The sequence below is a fragment of the Chiloscyllium plagiosum genome, unplaced genomic scaffold (genome assembly GCF_037043375.1).
Source record: "Chiloscyllium plagiosum isolate Xiang-an unplaced genomic scaffold, Cpla_swu_hap1 HiC_scaffold_53X, whole genome shotgun sequence".
In the NCBI taxonomy this organism is placed as follows: Eukaryota; Metazoa; Chordata; class Chondrichthyes; order Orectolobiformes; family Hemiscylliidae; genus Chiloscyllium; species Chiloscyllium plagiosum.
The window spans coordinates 5,860,437-5,880,458 of NW_028270191.1; the positions used below are offsets into that span (position 1 = coordinate 5,860,437).

The 20,022-nt window shown below is 46.6% G+C and overlaps 1 protein-coding gene across 3 annotated transcripts in view; it reads right to left on the reverse strand.

Moving 5' to 3' along the window:
- Positions 1-20,022, reverse strand: part of LOC122543269 (myc box-dependent-interacting protein 1-like) — an 89,923-nt gene that overhangs the window by 55,375 nt on the left and 14,526 nt on the right. The window lies entirely within an intron of this gene.

Sequence of the window (20,022 nt, forward strand, 5' to 3'; positions counted from 1 at the left end):
GAGGAATAGGAGAGGTGGGGAGGGAAGGAAAGGGGGAGGAGATGGGGAGGGGAGGAGTGGGAGATGGGCGGAGAAGAGGACTGGGAGAGGTGGGAAGGGGAGGGACAACTGGGAGAGTGGGGAAGTGGAGGACTGGGAGAGGCAGGAAAGGGAGGGAGGACTGGGAGGGGGAGGGGAAGATTGGGGGAGGGAGGGGAAGAATGGGGGAGGGGAGGAATGGGGGATGGGAGGAATATGAAAGGGAAGTAGGGGAGGATTGGGAGTGGTGAGGAGAGCAATTGGACGGGGGAGGAATGAGAGAGGGGGAGGAGAGGTTTGGGCGAGGAGGGGAGGAATGGGAGGGGGAAGGATTTTGGAGAGGTAGGGAGGGAGGGGAAATTGGGAGAGAGGGAGGGGAAGATTGGGAGAGGGGTGGAGCAGAGGATTGGGTGGGGGGAAGGGATGATTGGGAGGGGGGAGGATTGGGAGAAGGGTGGAGGCAAGCAATGGGAGATCGGGGAGGGGAAGATTTGGAAAAAGGAGCGAGGGGAGGATTGGAAGAGGGGGAGGGGAAGATTCGGAGCGAGTGGAGGGGAGGATTGGGAGAAGGGTGGAGGGGAAGATTGGGTGAGGGTGGAGGGGAGGATTGGGAGAGTGGGGGAGGGTAGGATTGGGAGAGTGGGGGAGGGGAGGATTGGGGGGGATTGGGAGGGGGGTGGAGGGGAGGATTGGGTGAGGGTGGAGGGGAGGATTGGGAGAGTGGGGAAGGGTAGGATTGGGAGAGTGGGGGAGGGGAGGATTGGGGGGGATTGGGAGGGGGGTGGAGGGGAGGATTGGGAGAGGGGGAGGGGAAGATTCTGAGCACGTGGAGCGGAGGATTGGGAGAGGGGGAGGGGAAGATTTGGAGTGCGTGGAGGGGAGGATTGGAAGAGGGGGAGGGGAGGATTGGGAGAGGTGGAGGAGAGGATTGGGAGAGGGTGGAGGGGAGGGTTGGGAGAGTGGGGGAGGAGAGGATTGGGAGAGAGGGAGGGGAGGATTAGGAGAGGGTGGAGGGGAGGATTGGGAGAGTGGGGGAGGGGAGGATTGGGTGGGGGAGGGGAGGATTGGGAGGGGGTTGGAGGGGAGGATTGGGAGAGGGGGAGGGGAGGATTGGGAGAAGGTGGAGGGGAGGATTAGGAGAGGGTGGAGGGGAGGGTTGGGAGAGGGGGAGGGGAGGATTGGGAGAGGAGGAATGGAGGATTGGGAGAGTGGGGGAGGGGAGTATTTGGAGAGGGGGAGGCGAGGATTCGGATGGGGGGAGGATTGGGAGAGGGTTGGAGGGGAGGATTGGGAGAGGGTGGAGGGGAGGATTGGGTGAGGGCGGAGGGGAGGATTGGGAGAAGGCGGGGGGAGGATTACGAGGGGGGCAGGGAGGATTGGGAGAGGAGGAAGGGGAGGATTGGGAGAGTGGGGGAGGGGAGGATTGGGGGGGATTGGGAGGGGGGTGGAGGGGAGGATTGGGAGAGGGGGAGGGGAAGATTCTGAGCGCGTGGAGCGGAGGATTGGGAGAGGGGGAGGGGAAGATCTGGAGTGCGTGGAGGGTCGGATTGGGAGGGGGGGGAGGATTGGGAGAGGTGGAGGAGAGGATTGGGAGAGGGTGGAGGGGAGGGTTGGGAGAGTGGGGGAGGAAAGGATTGGGAGAGGGGGAGGGGAGGATTGGGAGAGGATGGAGGATTGGGAGAGTGGGGGAGGGGAGGATTGGGAGGGGGTTGGAGGGGAGGATTGGGAGAGGGGGAGGGGAGGATTGGGAGAGGGGGAGGGGAGGATTGGGAGAGGAGGAATGGAGGATTGGGAGAGTGGGGGAGGGGAGTATTTGGAGAGTGGGAGGCGAGGATTGGGATCGGGGGAGGATTGGGAGAGGGGAAGATTGGGAGGGGGTGGAGGGGAGGATTGGGAGAGGGTGGAGGAGAGGATTGGGTGAGGGCGGAGGGGAGGATTGGGAGAGGGCGGGGGGAGGATTACGAGGGGGGGAGGGGAGGATTGGGAGAGGAGGAAGCGGAGGATTGGGAGAGGGGAATGATATTCCAAGCACAGCGCTCATTATGTAGAATCGAGAAACAGATTCAATGTTTTGAAGCAGAGTCGACGAGCAATACATTCACTGATTAATATTCCGATTGAGAGTTCCCTGTGGGATTCTTCTCTCTCAAGGAAGCAAACCAAATTCCTGCTGACTGCCAAGAGTTCTAAGAGGGCTGCCATGCGGAATTGTGAGTCACATGGGGAAGTAGAGTGCGTTTCAGTTCGATAAAACTGAACTGGCAACAAAACTGTCCGAGTACGCACAGAAACTAAGGCACTTTCTGAATACATTCCCTTTTTAATTGCACAGGACAACTTGGGTCGACAAGGCAGGAAGGAACAGGGGTGAAGGGAAGGTGCCTGAACTTAACAAAGAATGTATTAACAAAGATCCAACAGCTTCAGAATCGGTTCTGTGACATGCTCAAGCTCATTAACGTCACCTTCGACAAAACGTGTTATTTGGCCGTGTTGAAAGTCTCCCTGGTTGGTGAAATTTGAATTCAACAAATATCTGGAATTAAAAGTCTAACGATAACCATGAATTGATTGTTGGAAAAGCCCATCTGGTTCACTCATGCCCTTCAGGGAAGTGCCAACCTCACCTGCTCTGGGCCAACATGTGACTCCAGACCCACAGCAATGTAGTTGACTCTTAACTGCCTGTGGGCAATTAGGGATGGGCAATAAATGCTGGCCTAGTGTCACCCAACACTTTACATATATTCAAGAGTGGAGCACCTGCAATCTGATAGGCCAAAGATTGAGTGTAGATATTTCTTCTCATCTTGATCCTAAATGATCAGTCCCTTTTCTTGAGACTGAAGGATAATGAGTCATTAATCAGCTAGATGTGACTTGTGGTGTCCCACAAAGATCTGATCTGTGTTCAAACCTCAATTCTTCACCGTATTCCGTCACAGTGATGGGATAGACAGCTATAGATGTCAGTCCAGCTATAGATGTCATTAAAATGTCACAAACAGGTCCAGAAAATATTCAGAAAGGTAAATGGAATTCTGGCCTTTATGTCTTAAGGAACAGAATCCTAGAATCCCGACAGTGTGGAAACAGGCCCTTCAGCCCAACAAGTCCACACCGATCCTCCGAACAGTAACCCACCCAGACCCATTCCCCCCTGACTAATGCACCTAACCTGCACACTATGATTAGATTACTCCTGGAGTACAGCACACAGTTCTAAGCACCACATTTTAGGAAGGATAGATTAATCTTCGAGGGAAATGTGGTCTGATTCACCACAATGCTCCCTGGATGCCCAAGATTACACTGGAAGGAGAGATTACACAGACTATGGTTATATTGCCTGCAATTTAGCTCAACGTTTAGAAGGCACTGAGAGGAACAGGCAGGGAAACTGGAGGGAAAATATTTCTGCTAGAATAGAATCCCTACACTGTGGGATCAGGCCTTTTGGCCCAACAAGTTCACACCAACCCTCCGAAGAACAACCAACCCAGACCCATTCCCCTACCCTATTCATTTACATTTACCCGAACTAATACACATCCCCTGAACACGATGGGCAATTTAGCATGGCCAATTCACCTAACTTGCACATCTTTGGATTGTAAGAGGAAACCCACACAGACACAGGGAAAACACACAAACTCCACACAGTCACCTGAGGCTAGGATCAAACCTGTGTCCCTGGCACTGTGAGGTAACAGTGCTAACCACTGAGTCACCAGGCTGCTTACAACAGCAAGGATGAGGGAGCATTGTTTAAATATTGGAGCCAGATTTTTGTATGCAAAAGATGATGGAAATTTGGAACACACTGCTGTAACAGCATTGACACCCGATTGGTTGTTCATTATCAAATTGTATTGATCATTTCCTGTTAACCAAATGTAAGGGATTCTGGGGGAAGACATTATGTGATTAGATCACCGTTCAGACCTTGTCTCATTGAGTGATTTGAGGAGTTACGTAGCCTCTTCTTATTCCGATGTTGCAATGTGCAATGTTAATGGTGGATTAGAACTCTGTCTCATTGGATTAATGTTAGTGATCACTAATTATGTTAGCTTGATCAGAACTCCCTCATTGGACCAATGTTTGTGACTGATCACATTACTCTCTCATTGGTCCAACATTAGGAATTCATTACAAATCTTTCTCATTGGTCCTAAGATAGGAATTCATCACATCCTTCTCATACTGGACCAACATTGCCGTTTGATCACAACTCTCTCTCATTGGTCCGTTCTTCATGATTGATTATTAAGTCTTCCATTGGATCAAAGTTGGTGATTGAATATATCACTCTCTCGTTGAATTGATGTCTGCTAGTGACCACATCTCACGCTCTCGCTCTCTCTCTCTATCATCACTGTCAGTGATTGATCACGTAGTTCTATACTTGGATCGATATGAGTGATTGATCACATCTTTCTCTCAGTGTATCAATTTCAGTGGTTTGTTTTTCACTGGTGGGACATGGACATTGTTGGCTGGGCCCAGCATTTATTGCCCGTCCCTAGTTGCCCCCTTGAGAAGGTGGGGGTGAGCTGCCATCTTGAACAGCTGCAGTCCATGTGCTGTGGGTTGACCCACAATGCCTTGAGGGAGGGAATTTCAGGATTTTGACCCAGCGACACTGAAGGAACAGCGATATATTTCCAAGTCAGAATGGTGAGAGGCTTGGAGGGGAACTTGCAGGGGGTGGTGTTCCCATGTATCTGCTCCCTTGTCCTTCTAGATGGAAGTGGTTGTGGGTTTGGAAGGTGCTGCCTGAAGATCTTTGGTGAATTTCTGCAGTGCATCTTGTAGATGGTACACACTGCTGCTTCAGTGGTGGAGGGAGTGGGTGTGGTGCCAATCCAGCGGGCTGTTTTATCCTGGATGGTGTTGAGCTTCTTGAGTGTTGTTGGAGCTGCCCCCATCCAGGCAAGTGGGGAGTATTCCATCACACTCCTGACCTGTGCCTTGTAGAAGGTGGACAGGCTTTGGGGAGTCAGGAGGTAAGTTACTTGCCGAAGTATTCCTAGCCTCTGACCTGCTCTTGTAGCCACTGTTTTTGTATGGTGGGTCCAGTTGACCTTCTGGTCAACAGTAAGAAATAGAATTAGAATCCCTACAGTGTGGAAACAGGTCCTTCGGCCCAACAAATCCACACTGACCCTCCAGACAGCAACCACCCAGACCCATTCCCCTAACCTATACTTACCCCATACTTAATAACTTACACTGTGCGCAATTTAGCACGGCCAATTCACCTGACCTGCACATCCTTAGATTGCGGGAGGAAACCAGAGCAGCCGGACGAAACCCACGCAGACACAGGGAGAATGTGCAAACTCTACACAGACAGTCGCCCGAGACTGGAATCGAACCCGGGTCCCTAGCGTTGTGAGGCAGCAGTGCTAATCACTGAGTCACCATGCCACACACAGAATGTTGATGCTGAGAGATTCGAGGAGGCAATGACGTAGTGGTGTTATTGCCAGTCTGTTAATCTGGAAATTCAGCTAATGTTCTGGGGCCAATGTGGCTGACACTCATCTGCTCTCTGAAAAAGCTTGATAAGCCATTCTGTTCAGCAATAAATGCTGGCTAGCCAGCGACACCCATTTCCCACAAATAAGAAAAATTCAGTGATGGTAACATGATTGAATGTCAAGGGTCAGTGGTTAGATTGGCTCTTATTGGTGATGCTTATTGCCTGGCATTTGTGTAGCGCGAATGTTACTTGCCACTTGTCAGCCCAAGCCTGGATATTGTCCAGATCGTGTTGTATTTGAATATGGACTGCTTCATTATCTGAGGAGCTGCGAATGGTGCTGGACATTGTGCAATCATCAGCGAACATCCCCACTTCTGACCTTATGATGGAGGGAAGGTCATTGATGAAGCAGCTGAAGATGGTTGGGCCTAGGACACTACCCTGAGGAACTCCTGCAGAGATGCCCTGGAGCTGAGATGACTGACCTCCAACAACCACCAACACCTTCCTATGTGCCAGGTATGACTCCAGAGAATTTGCCTCCTGATACCCATTGATTCCAGGTTTGCCAGGGCTCCTTGATGGCACACTCGGTCAAATGCAGCCTTGATAACACTCTACTGATCACTCTACTGATGAACAAGACTAAACCTATGGGGTTTCCACTGATTGGGCATGTTGGATTTGTCCTGCTTTTTGTGTACAGGACATACTTGGGCAATTTTCCATATTGTCGGGTAGATGACAGTGTTATAACTGTAGTGGAACAGCTTGGCTAGGGGAGCGGCAAGCTCTGGAGCACAAGTCTTTAGTACTATTGCTGGAATGTTGTCAGGGCCCATAGCCTTTGCAGTATCCAGTGTCTCCAACTGTTTCTTGATATCACATGGAGTGAATCGGATTGGCTGAAAACTGGTATCTGTAATGCTGGGGATCACTGGAGGAAGTTGCGATAGATCACCCACTCGATACTTCTGGCTGAAGATTGCTGCGAAAGCTTCAGCCTTTGTTTGCAGGATGTGATAGGACTGCTGAGCTTAGATCTGATCCGTTGGTTATGGAATCGCTTAGCTCTGTCTATTACTTGCTGCTTTTGCTGTTTGGCGTGCAAGTAATCCTGTTTGGGGGCTTCACCAGGTTAACATCTCATCTTCAGGAATGCCTGGTGCTGCTGCTGGCATATTCCCCTGCATTCTCCATTCATCATATCTCTCTCTTGGTGTGTCAATGTCAGTGATTGATCTTTGGATCAATATGATTGACTGATCACATCTCATTCTCTCTCTCTCATTGGCTCAATGTTAATCATTGTTTGCATCCCTCCATCACTAAATCAATGTCAATGAATGATCACGTCACTCTCTGGATCATAGTAAGTGTTCGCATCCCTCTCTGATTGGATCAATCTCACTGCTTTATCACATTCATCTCTCATTGTGTTGGGGTCAGTGATGGATTGCACCCAGTTCACATTGGATCAATATGAGCGTTTGAACACATCTCTTTCCCTCTCCCTCTCATTGGCTCACGATAGTCATTGAACCCACCTCTGCATCATAAGGTCAATGTAAGTGATTGATCAGAACGCTTTCTTATTGGGTCAATGTGAGTGATTAGCCACATCTCTCTCTCTCTCACTAGATCAACGGTAGTGATAGATCACATCTCTCTGTCTCTCTCTCTCTCTCTCTCTCACATACACATACACACACATACACATTAGATCACTGTCAGTGAGCGATTACTTCTTTCTATAATTGGACCAATTTGAGTGATTGATCACATCACTTTCTCATTAGGTTAATGTCAGGGAATGATCACATCTCTCTCTGGATCACTGTCAGTGATTGATCTATCTCACTCTCATTGGTTCACTGTCAGTGAATGATCACATCTCTTGTTCAATCAATGTCACTGGTTGATTAGATCACTCTCTCTCATTGGATTAGTGTGTGACTTAATCTGTCTCTCATATCATCAGTGTCAGTAGTTGATCACATCATTCCCATTGGATCAACATGAGTGAATGATCACATCTCTCTCTCATTGGATCAATTTCACTGATCACACCTCTCACTGGGTCAAAATCAGTGATTGACCACATGCCTCTCTCATTGGATCACTGTCACTGACTGATCACATCTCTCTTTCATTGGATGAATGTCACTGATCCTCTCTCTTTCTCTCTCTCTCATGGATCAATGTCAGTGGATTGATCACATCTCTAATTATCTCAACGTCAGAGATTGATCACATTTCTCTCTCATCGGATTAATGTCAGCGTTTGATCAGATATTTCTCTGATTTGGACAATTTCAGTGATCGATAATATCCCTCTCGTTCATTGATCAATGCCAGTGATTGATCCCATCTCTCTCTCTCATTGGATCAATTTTCGTGCTTGATCACATTTCTCTCTTATCAGGTAAATGTCAGGCTTTGATCACATTTATCTCTCATCGGATCCATGCAAGTGATTGATCACCTATTTCTCTTTTTGGATCAATGCCAGTGATTGATCACGTCGCTCTCATTGAATAAATGTTAGCGAATGGTCACATCTCACTCATTGGATCGATTTCACTGACCACATGTCTCTCTCATTAGATCAATATCATTAATTAATTATACCTCTCTCCATCTCTTTGCCAATAGATCAACGTCTGTGAATGATCACATCTCTCTCTCTCGTTCCAGCAAAATCAGTTAATGATCACATCTCACTCTCTCATTGGATCAGTGGCAGTCTTTGATCGCATCATTCTCCCATTGGGTCAATGTCACTGATTAATCATATCTCTCTCTCATTGGAACAATGTGAGTGATTGATCACATCTTCCTTTCTCAATGGGTAAATATCAGTCATTGATCACATATATTGCTCTTTGGATCCACGTGAGTGATTAATCACCTATTGCTCTTTTCAATGTCAGTGATTGATCAGAACTCTCTATCTCTTATTGGATCATTGTCAGTGATCAATTCTGTATTTCACTGGATCAATATCAGTGGTTGACCTCCTCTCTCTCAATCATAGGACCAACATCAGTGATTGGCAGTGTCTGTCCCTCACTGAATAAATGTCAGGGATTAATTACATCTTTCTCTCATTGGATCAATGTCAATAATTGGTCTCATCTCCTTTCGTTGGGTCAGTGGCAATAATTGGTCATTTCTCACTCACACTTTGTCAACTGCAGTGACTGTCAGTATATCTCTCTCATTAGTCAATGTCACTAATTGATCAGAGCTCTCTTTGGATCAACGTGACTGATCAATCTCATATCTCTCTCTCTCGTTGAATCAATTTCAGTGATTGATCAAATGTCTTTCTCATTGGGTAAATCTCAATCTTAGATCATATAATCTCTCATTGGAATAATGAGAGCGATCGATCAATTATTTCTCTATTTAGATCAATGTCAGTGATTGTTACGAGAGAGAAATCTGATCAATGTCAGTAATCAGTCTTGTCTCTCTCTCTCTCAACAGGACAATGTCAGTGATTGATAACGTCTCTCTCTCTCTGTCATTGGTCAATGTGAGTGACTGATCTCATCTCTCTCACCGGATCAGTTTCAGTGATTGATTACATCTCTCTCTCTCATTGGGTCATCATCACTGATTAATCACTGGATTAATCTCATTGGATCAATGTCAGTATTGATCACATCTCTCTCTCATTGGGTGTCAGTCATTGACCAAATATATATCCTATTGGATCAATTTGAGTGATTGATCATCACTGATTTCTGTCTTTAGATCAACGTTAGTGATCAGGCTTACATCTCTCTCTCATTGGATCAATGTCAGTGACTGATCACATCTCTCTCCCATTCATTGAATTCATGTCAATGATTGATCACATTTCCCTCTCTTGTTCCCTCTCTCATTGGATCAGTATCAGTGGTTGATCATATCTCTCCCCAGTTGGATCAATGTGAGTGATTGATCACATCTCTCTCTCTCATTCGGTCAATGTTAATCATGGATCCCAACTCGACCTTTCAATGTATGAAAGTTCATAATGGTTCACAATACTTTTCTGTTAGGTAAATGAGCATAGTTGGCCACAAATATTCTGTCACTAGCTCAAAGTTTCTGACTGAACCCTATTCACTCACTGCGTTGTAACTCTAGTTGCTAGATACGTTGATGATGGAGGAATCACTGCCTGTGTAAGTCCTTTGCTGAGAGCAAAACAGTTCTGAAGAGGAAGGTACTGTGAACATAAAGACACTTGACAGGATTTCTCACTTTCCTTCCCTTCTTGGTAAGTCTTTAACATGCAATATTCAGAAGACTCCTCAGGATTATTCGCTCGTGGCTCTCAACTTCGCCTTGAGAGAGAAAAATAAAAGTCTCCTGTGGATTGGTGTGTCAACTGTGTGTGGATTCTTCCATTCCTCCTGCAAGTTAAGGCCAGACCTCAAAGTCTTTATGGGCATTTAAGAGGGCATTGGATAGGTATATGGAGGATAGTGGGTTAGTGTAGTTTAGGTGGGCTTGGATCGGCGCAACATCGAGGGCCCAAGGGCCTGTACTGCGCTGTATTCTTCTATGTTCTATGTTCTATGTTCTTTCTGAGCAATATTTCTGAACAGTAATAATATGATGATATGGCAACAGAGTTCCCTGCTCTGAGCTGTTCCAGTTCCAACCTTCAGAGTGCAAGAGTCCTGATAGTGCAAGAAGCAGCAAACCTTCCTAATTCTTCCTTGTATTAGGCACATGACAGGGAGCAAAGTAATTTTCCACTCTGATATGAAGCTGATTAGAAGGTTTAAAGGTTGAGTAGAAGGGACTAAGGACCTCTCATTACATTCCCCATCATGAAATGAATCATAGAAGGTCTTTTGGACTAACAATACAATGATACAAGCAATTCCAAAAGCAAAATTGATGGCATCTATTGGGATTTTTGAGATAATCAGAAACTCAAAGCCATCAGTTCGTCCCTGAAGATCTTAAACTGTGATTGGGCCTCACTGGAATCAAGCCCAGATAAAATTTAAAGACAATGTACAAAGAATCACAGTGGCAAAGTAGTATGTTCTGATTTGAAAACCTTTGACGAGACATTGGGATCAGAATGAATTTTCTGCAAGGCACGCAGCTATTCACAAAGCCAAGAAAAGTGGCTGATATCGCTAAACAAGTAACTTGTTTCATTCGCTCATGTGTAGCACCTGGCCCAGTATTTATTGGCCACCCCTGGTTGGCCCCTTGAGAAGGTGGGGGTGAGCTGCCTTCTTGAACCGCTGCAGTCCACGTGCTGTGGGTTGACCCACAATGCCCTCAGGGAGGGAATTCCAGGATTTTGACCCAGTGACAGTGAAGAAACAGCGATATATTTCCAAGTCAGGGTCGTGAGGGACTCAGAGGGGAACTTGCAGGGGCTGGGTGTTCCCATTTATCTGCTGCCCTTATCCTTTTAGATGGAAGTGGTCATGGGTTTGGAAGGTGCTGTCTGAGGATCTGTGATTAATTTCTGCAGTGCATCTTGTAGATGGTACACACTGCTGCTACTGAGTATTGGTGGTGGAGGAAGTGGATGCTTGTGGATATGATGCCAATCGGGTGGGCTGTTTTGTCCTGGATGGTGTTGAGCTTCTTCAGTGTTGTTGGAGCTGCCCGCATCCAGGCAAGTGAGGACTATTCCATCACCCTCCTGACTTGTGCCGTGTTGATGGTGTACAAGCTTTGGGAAGTCAGGAGGTGAGGTATGCGCTGCAGGATTCCTAGCCTCTGACCTGCTCTTGTAGCCAATGTATTTATAACTTCTCCAAGTCAGTTTCTGGTCAATGGTAATCAACAGGATGTTGAAAGTGGGGGAATCATTGATGGTAACACCACTGAATGTCAAGGGGTGGTGGTTAGATTGTGTCTTATTGGAAATGCTGTGAATGCAACTTGCCACTTCATATCATAAGCCTGGATGCTGCCCAGATCTTGCTGCATATAGACACAGATTGTTTCAGTATCTGAGAAATCATGAGCTGTGTAATCATGGGCAAACGTCCCCGCAATGATGGAGGGAAGGTCATAGCTGAAGCAGCTGAAGATGGTTGGGCCTGGACACTACCCTGAGGAACTCCTGCAGAGATGTCCTGGGGCTGAGATAACTGACCTCCAACAACCAAAACCATCTTCCTATGTGCCAGGTATGACTCCAACCAGCGGAGAGTTTGCCCCCTGATACCCATTGATTCCAGTTTTGCCAGGGCTCCTTAATGCCACACTCGGTCGAACGCACCCTTGATGTCAAGGGCTGTCCCTCTCCCCTCCCCTCTGGAGTTCAGCTCTTTTGTCCATGTTTGAACCAAGGCTGTAATGAGGTCAGGAGCTGAGTGGCCCTGGTGGAACCCAAACTGGGCGTCACTGAGCAGGGTATTGCTGAGCAGGTGCTGCTTGATAGCACTGTTGGTGACACCTTCCATCACTTTCATGATGATCGAGAGGAGACTGATGGGGCGGTAATTCTCTGGGTTGGATTTGACCTGCCTTTTGTGTACAGGACATACCTGGGCATCTTTCCACATTGGTGAGTAGATGCCAGTGTTGTGACTATACTGGAACAACCATGTTTGTCATATTTGTGATCATCCTTGTTTGAAGTCACTAAAAGCGGAATATAGGAACAGGAGTGCACTGTTCACGCTGGGGATCATCAGTCAATTAGAAATTTGATCAAGTTTGATGCATATGTCAACTCCATATTTTAACTTCCTAATGGGACAATGTTCGTGTTAGATCACAACTCTCTTAGATTAGACCAACATTACAGGTTGATCACAACTTTCCCTGATTGGATCAGTATTAGTGATTAATCACAACTCTCTGACTGGGTCCATATGATTGATGGGTTACACTCTCACCTAGTGGATCAAACATAGCCATGATCACAGCTCTCTCTGTCAGCTTGAAGCTCTGTACTGATTGATAGATTGAAGATGCAATTTTTTTTTTCATTCATAGGATGGAGGCGCCACTGGCTGGACCAGCATTTATTGTCTGTCCTTAATTGCCCTTGAGAAGGTGATGGTGATTATGGCTTTGGAAGGTGCTGTCTCATGAGCCTTGGTGAATTTCTCCAGTGCATCTTCTGGATGGTAAACACTGCTACTACTGAGCGTCGGTGGGGGGAGGGAGTGGATGCTTGTGGATGTGGTGCCAATTAAGCGGCTGCTTTGTCCTGGATGGTGTTGAGCTTCTTGAGTGTTGTTGGAGCTGCCCCCATCCAGGCAAGTGGGGAGTATTCCATCACCCTCCTGACTTGCGCCTTGTAGATGGTGGGACAGACTTTGGGGAGACAGGAGGTGAGTTACTCACTGCAGGATTCCTAGGCTCTGACCTGCTCTTGGAGCCACTTTATTTATAAGGCTAGTCAATCATAACCCCAGCATGTTGATAGTGGGGGTTTTAGCAACGATAATGCCATTGAATGTCAAGGAGCAATCGTTAGATTGTCTCTTATTGGAGATTGGCATTGTCCGGTATTTGTGTGGCATGAATGTTACTTTTCAGCCCAATCCTGGATATTGTCCAGATCTTACAGCATTTGAACATGCAGTGCTTCAGAATCTGAAGACTTGTGCTCCAGAACTTGCCGCTCCCCTAGCCAAGCTGTTCAACAATCTACCCGACAACATTGAAAATTGCCCAGGTTATTTCCTGTACATAAAAAGCCGGACAAATCCAACCCAGCCAATTATCACCCCATTGGTCGACTCTCAATCATCATGAAAGTGATGGAAGGTGTCACCAACAGGGCTATCAAGCAGCACCTGCACAGCAATACCCTGCTCAGTGATGCCCAGTTTGGGTTCCACCAGGGTCACTCAGCTCCTGACCTCAGTACAGCCTTGGTTCAAACATGGACAAAAGAGCTGAACTCCAGAGGGGAGGGGAGAGGGACAGCCCTTGACATCAAGGCTGCATTCGACCGAGTGTGGCATCAAGGAGCCCTGGCAAACCTGGAATCAATGGGCATCGGGGGCAAACTCTCTACTGGTTGGAGTCATACCTGGAACATAGGAAGATGGTTGTGGTTGTTCGAGGTCAGTCATCTCAGCGGGTGTCCAGCCAGTGACATCCACATACTGAAGCAAGAAAAGAATCCATACAGCTCTGGAGCTATTGATGGTGCACAGTGGTACAACTGAGTAGCTTGCTGGGCCATTTCAAAGGGCAATTGTGAGTCGCCCATATTGCTATAGGTCTGGAGTCACATATAGATCAGACCAGATAAGGATGGCAGATTTCCTTCCCTGAAGGACATTAATGAGCCAGATGGGTTTTTCAATGGTTGTAGCATCTCCATTAGACTTTTAATTCTAGCTTTTCAGTGAATTCAAGTTCCACACTCTACCATGATGGGAATCGAACCCAGATCTCCAGAACATTTACTAGGTCTCTGGCTTAGTGGTCTGGTAAATAGCACTACGCCATCACCTCCCCTCAATGGAGAGATCACTTTTAGCGGAGTTCAATATAATGACCAATTTTTTGAGACAACAAACAACATAAGCTGTTTTAAAATAGCTCAGTCCTAACCAATCCAGTCTCTTCATGCGTCAGTCCTGCCATCCCAGGAATCAGTCTGGGAAACCTTTGCTGTACTCTCTCCATCACCAGAACATCCTTCCTCAGATAAGGAGACCCAAACTGCACACAATACTCCAGGTGTGGTCTCACCAAGGCTCTGTCCAACTGCAGCAAGACAGCCCTGCTCCTGTACTCGAACCCTCTCACTATGAAGACCCAACATCCCATTGACCTTCTTCACCTCCTGCTGCCCCCTGCAGGCTTACTTACAGTAACTGGTGTGGACCAGAACCTAACCTCAGAAGGGTGACCATTCAGTAAAACTGACAGATACTATTCAGTGTCTGAGGGATGTTAGGTCCGAGATTTGAATTTAATGGGTAGATCAGTTAGAGAAAGCTTGCACCAAATCCCACTGTTTCCATCATTCCCTGAAGATTATTCCATTCAATCCAGCCAAGAGGCTTGGCATCGAGAGAAGTTAACAAGGTGGAGCTATTCAGAGTACATGAATCTTGAATTGTGCTGAGAAAGCATCAACCCTTCCTAACACTCTCTTCCTTTCGTTAGGCACGTTAGAACCTTGATATTGAGCAATGTAATTTTCCACGCTGATATGAAGCTAATTAGAAGGTTTAAAGGTTGGGTACAAGGGACTATAGACCTTTCATTACATGAATGACAAAAGATCTCGAGGATTGGCAACACTCCAATAAAACAAGGCAATAGGGTCCAAAAAGCAACAGCAAAGCTGGTGGTATCTTCAGAGCTTTTCAAAGACAGTGAGATACGTCTGTCTATCCCCAAGGGCTTGTGAAAGTATCTGATGTCTTTCTCAGTGCAAGATTGGAGTGTTCCCATCCCCACAGTAGAATAATACCTGTGTCAGTCTGACAGAAAAGACAGAAGAATTTGTCTCTGCCATTTAGATTGTGTATCTATCCAGTGGTACATAGTTTCAGCAGATAGAGACTCAAGTGTTGTGCAAGGCTTGTGGCATCACATATGAGTAACTTGCATTGTTTAGAGGTAATGATACTTTGTTGTACACCACGGTCTAAATCTAATGAAGAATGAGTGTAGACCATTCAGCCCCTCTGGTCTGTTCCATTATTCGATGGGTTTCTTGTTTCCCACAAGAAGAAACATCCTTTCCATGTCCACAGTGTCAAGTCCAGACATGTCAATCAGTAACCTCTCTCTCTTCTGAACTCCAGTGGAAACAAACCCCAAACTGTCCGTAAGACAAAGCCACAGTAGGTCCAGGTCTCAATCTAGTGAACCTCCTCTGAACCACTTCCAACACACTACCATCCTTCCTTAAATAAGGAGACCAAAACAGCACACAGTATTTGAGATGTGGTCTCGCTAATGCCCTGCGTAGATGAAGCATAACATTCTCACTTTTATATTCAATTCCTCCTGTTATAAAAGGACAGCACCCCATTTGCCTTCTCAATTATGTTCTGTACCTGCAAACTAACTTTATGTAACACCTAATTCCTCCTTCCCCTCAGATTTTCACTGTCGCTTGCTGTTTAATTCTTCGCTCCTTTGTCCTTCCTGCTGAAATGAACAAATCCACATTTTTCCCTGCATTATACTCCATCTGCCAGATTATTGCCCCCTTCACTTAACCTATCCATATTGGTCAGCATCCTTATTATTGTCATGTTCATACCATACCATTGGGTCATGTGCAAATGTAGACACATGTCTTTGGGTTACCCTTGTCTCAGTCATTGATGTCACTTGGAAAACATTGAGGCCCTAGTGCAGACGCGCGCGAGATTCCATCCTGCCAATAAGACAAAGACCCATTTTTTCATACTCTCTGTTTTCTGCCAACCAGACATGAACCATTTCATAATCTGAGGATTCATGAACATTACTTGTCACTTGTCAGCCCAAACCTGGATATTGTCCAGATCTTGTTACATTTGCAAACGGACTGCTTCAGTATCTGAAGAGTCGTAAGTGGTGCTGAACATTGTGCAATTTTTGGCGAACATCTCCACTTCTGAGCTTATGATGGAGGGAAGGTCATTGCTGAAGCAGCTGAAGGTGGTTGGGCCCAGGACACTACCCTGAGGAACTCCTGCAGAGATGTCCTGGAGCTGAGATGACTGACCTCCAACCGCCACAACCATTTTCACATGCTTTGTGTAGAATTCCAGTAACTGGAGACTCTTTCACTCGATTCCCATTGACTTCCACTTTACTGGGTTTCTCATGGTCAAGCGCATCCAACACTACCTTGATGTCAAAGGTGGCCATTCGCAGCTAACCTCAGGAGCTCAGCTTCTGCCTTTCACAAGACCACAGCATCCTAGAGTGATACCATGGCCACTCAGCCCATTGTGGCCATCTGGAAGAGCTGTCTACACCCATGCTCTTTCAACTTACCCCTTCTACGATTCATCCAATTCATCTTCGTAAGTTCCACCACTCTTTCTGAATTATAACAACGCACTGAGGGAAAAAAAGAACATTTGCTTTGGTCATCTTTGGGTTTTTTGCTGCTTTTTCTTTTTCTGTTTGTCCTCTGGTTATCCTCACCCTTCAACCAGTGGGAAGAGTTTCTCCTTGGTTACTGCTTCAAAAACTGCTCAAGATGTTGAAGATACAGGAGCCAATTTAGCCCCGAGAGCCTGTCCTGCCAATCTTTAAGATCCAGGCTGATCTGTGACTGAACCCCACTTCCCTTCTTCCCATTAGTTGACAAAAATGCAGCAATCACCACTTGAAAGTTTACAATTCCTCTGGCCTCGATCACTGCTTGTAGAGGAACCTTGCAAATTTCGATCGCCACTTTGTCGGTCAAACTGCTGCCCAATTTCATGCCTGAAATCTTGGGCTCTAATTTTCAGACTCTGTCCCCTTATCTTCGATTTAGCTGAACAGCAGGAGTAGTTTCTTTCTATTTATGCTAGGTTTCCTCTGGTGTCTTGAAAGCTTCGGTTAAATCGAAGAATCCTTCCAGCATGGGAGCAGGCCATTCAGCCCATCGAGTCCACGTCGACCCTCCGAAAGTCGCCCCATGCAGACCCATCCCCCTACCCTTAACCCCACATTTCCCATAGCTAACCCACCTAGCCTGCACGTCCTGGATGTTATGGACAACTTTCCATGGCCAAACCACCTAACCTGTACATTTTTAGAGTGTGAGAGAAAACCCACGCAGACACGGGGGAGAATGTGCAAATTCCACACAGACTGGAATCAAACCTGGGTCCCTTACGCTGTGAGGCTGCAGTGCTAACCACTGAGTCACTGCGCTGCCCTTTTCCTTTAATCTTCTAAACCTAAAGGATACTACCCTAGTCTGTTTACCCTCTCGTCATCTCTTAGTTTTTGGAGCCCAAGTACCATTCTGATATCTGGATCTCCAAGGGTCTTTCATTCCTCCACTGTTTCTAGCTTTTCGAGAGGATCCTGTTTGACCCTTTTTGGTCTACAACAGATCAGCTCACATTTTCTTCCATTTCAATCCATTTTCCAGGCTTGCTCATTCTCTTATCTGTCAATATCTTCAGCTCTAGGGTTTACAATGTTGTCCGTCTTTGTGTCATTTAGGCACGTGACTTTCTGTCCCACCATCAATGTTCGGGGAGGAGGGGCCCAATCTGTGGAGCACATAAGGGGCTCATTCTCTGCACTAACTTTGATCTGAAATGCCACACACAGGATTAGGGCATTTCACATGGGCCCTACTCCTGTTTCACTGGTTGACAAATATACATTTATAGGGCTTCCATAGTTAAAAGTTATGCCACCTTCCATGAATAGGTTCCGTGACTAGGAAACAAATAAGCTGCTCCTCCAACCTTTTACTCTGGTGCATGCTGCAGTGGGCTCACCAGTTAACTTGACAGTTAGTGGGAATGTTATTGAACAGAGAGACCTCAGAGTGTAGGCACACAGCACCTTGAACCTGGCATCACAGGTAGACAGGACGGTTAAGGCATTTGGTATGCTTGCCTTCATCAGTCAGAGCATTGAGTACAAGAGTTGGGAGGTCATGTTATGGCTGCACAAGACATTGGTTTGGCCACTTTTGGATTATTGCGTATATATCTAGTCGCCCTGCTATGGGAAGGATGTTATTAAACTGCAAAGGGTGCTAAAAAGATGTTACCGAGACTGGAGGGTTTGTTATAAGGAGAGGACTGGGGCTGCTTTCCCTGGAGCATCAAAAGGCTGAGGGGTGACCTTATCGAGGTTTATAAATCTTGAGGGGCATGGATAGGGTCAATAGCCAAGGCCTTTTCCCTGGGGTAGGGGAGTCCAAAACTAGAGGGTTTAAGGTGAGAAGGGAAAGATTTAAAAGGGACCTAAGGAGGCACTTTATTCACACAGAGGGTGGTACGTGTATGGAATGAGCTGACAGAGGAAGTGGGGAGGCTGGTACAGTTACAACATTTTAAAGGCATCCAGATGTGGACATGGATAGGAAAGCTATGGAGGGATATGGGCCAAACACAGGCAAACAGGACTGGTTTCATTCAGGAAACCTGTTGGCATGGACAAGTTGGGCTGAAGGGTTTGTTTCTGTGCTGTATACCTCTAAGACTCGAAATCCAGGTGAGAACCAGTCTGTGATTCGAGGAGCAATCCGAGACTTGATCTCGGTCACTAATCAGATCAGGGAATAGTCAGGATCCTGACACAGCTCCCTATGTTCGACATCGTGCCGGCTCTAGGGCTGGCCCATTATCCCTACTCTCTGTCTCTTTCTGCTCAGCCAACTTCCAATCAGGTCAAGAATTTGCCTACAATTGCCAGCAATGTCCTTACTGAGAGTTTCCATTGAACCTCTCCTTGCCCTTCTCTACCCTGAGAAGAGCAACTTCTCCAGTCCCTCCACAGACCCGGGACCCCTCAACCCTCTTCTTGTGCCCTCTCACCATGGCATCTTCCTTAATGTGTGGTGCCCAGAATCAATCACACCAGCTGAGGTCTAGCCAACAGTTTAGAAACAGTTGGCATGATTTCTAAACTCTGTCTCTATTAATACGACGAAGGATCCCATCTGCTTTCATTTAACAGCCTGTTGAACCTGTCCTGCTACGTTGAAAGGTTTGTATGCATCACTCCCCTCCCCCAGCCCGCCACTTCCTGTGCCCCTTTTAAAATGTTGCCATTCAACTCATACTTGGCACCAAAATGTACCATCTCACACTGCTCTGCATTAATTTCTATTTGGCATAAGTCCATCCATTTTGCCAGCCTGTCTAAGTTCCTCGGATGCTGCCTGACCTGCTGTGCCTTTCCAGCGCCACTTTAATCTTGACTCTGATCTCCATCATCTGCAGTACTCACTTTCGCCCTGTCTAAGTTCTCCCACTACCCTGCTCATTCTTTGTCGTGCTAAAGAGGTCTGAGTCATCTGCAGAGATTCCGGTTGTTAACAAACATGAAAATGGGTCGGGATCTAAATACCAAATTCAAAATCAGTTCTTTCCGTTTTCTGTCCCTTATCCAATTTTGTATCTGTGCTACCCCTTCATCGCCTGCATTTTAATTATGCTGTGATGTGGAGGTGCCAGTGTTGGACTGGCATGGACAAAGTTAAGCTACCTAATGAAGGAGCAGTGCTCCAAAAGCTTGTACTTTCAAATAAACTTGTTATACTATAACCTGGTGTAGTGTGATTTTTGACTTTAATTATGCTAACAAGTCAATTCTGCAAGACTTAGAGTCATAGTGTAGTACAGCACAGAAACAAACCCTTCAGTCCAACTCGTCCAGGCCGACCAGATATCCTAAATTCATCTAGTCCCATTTGCCAGCACTTGGCCCATATCCTGCTAAACCCTTCCTATTCATATACCCATCCAGATGTCTTTTAAATGCTGTAATTGTACCTGCCTCCACCACTTTCTCTGGCAGCCCATTCCACACATTCACCACACTCTGTGTGAAAACGTTGTCCCCTTAGGTCCTTTGTAGATCTTTCCCCTCTC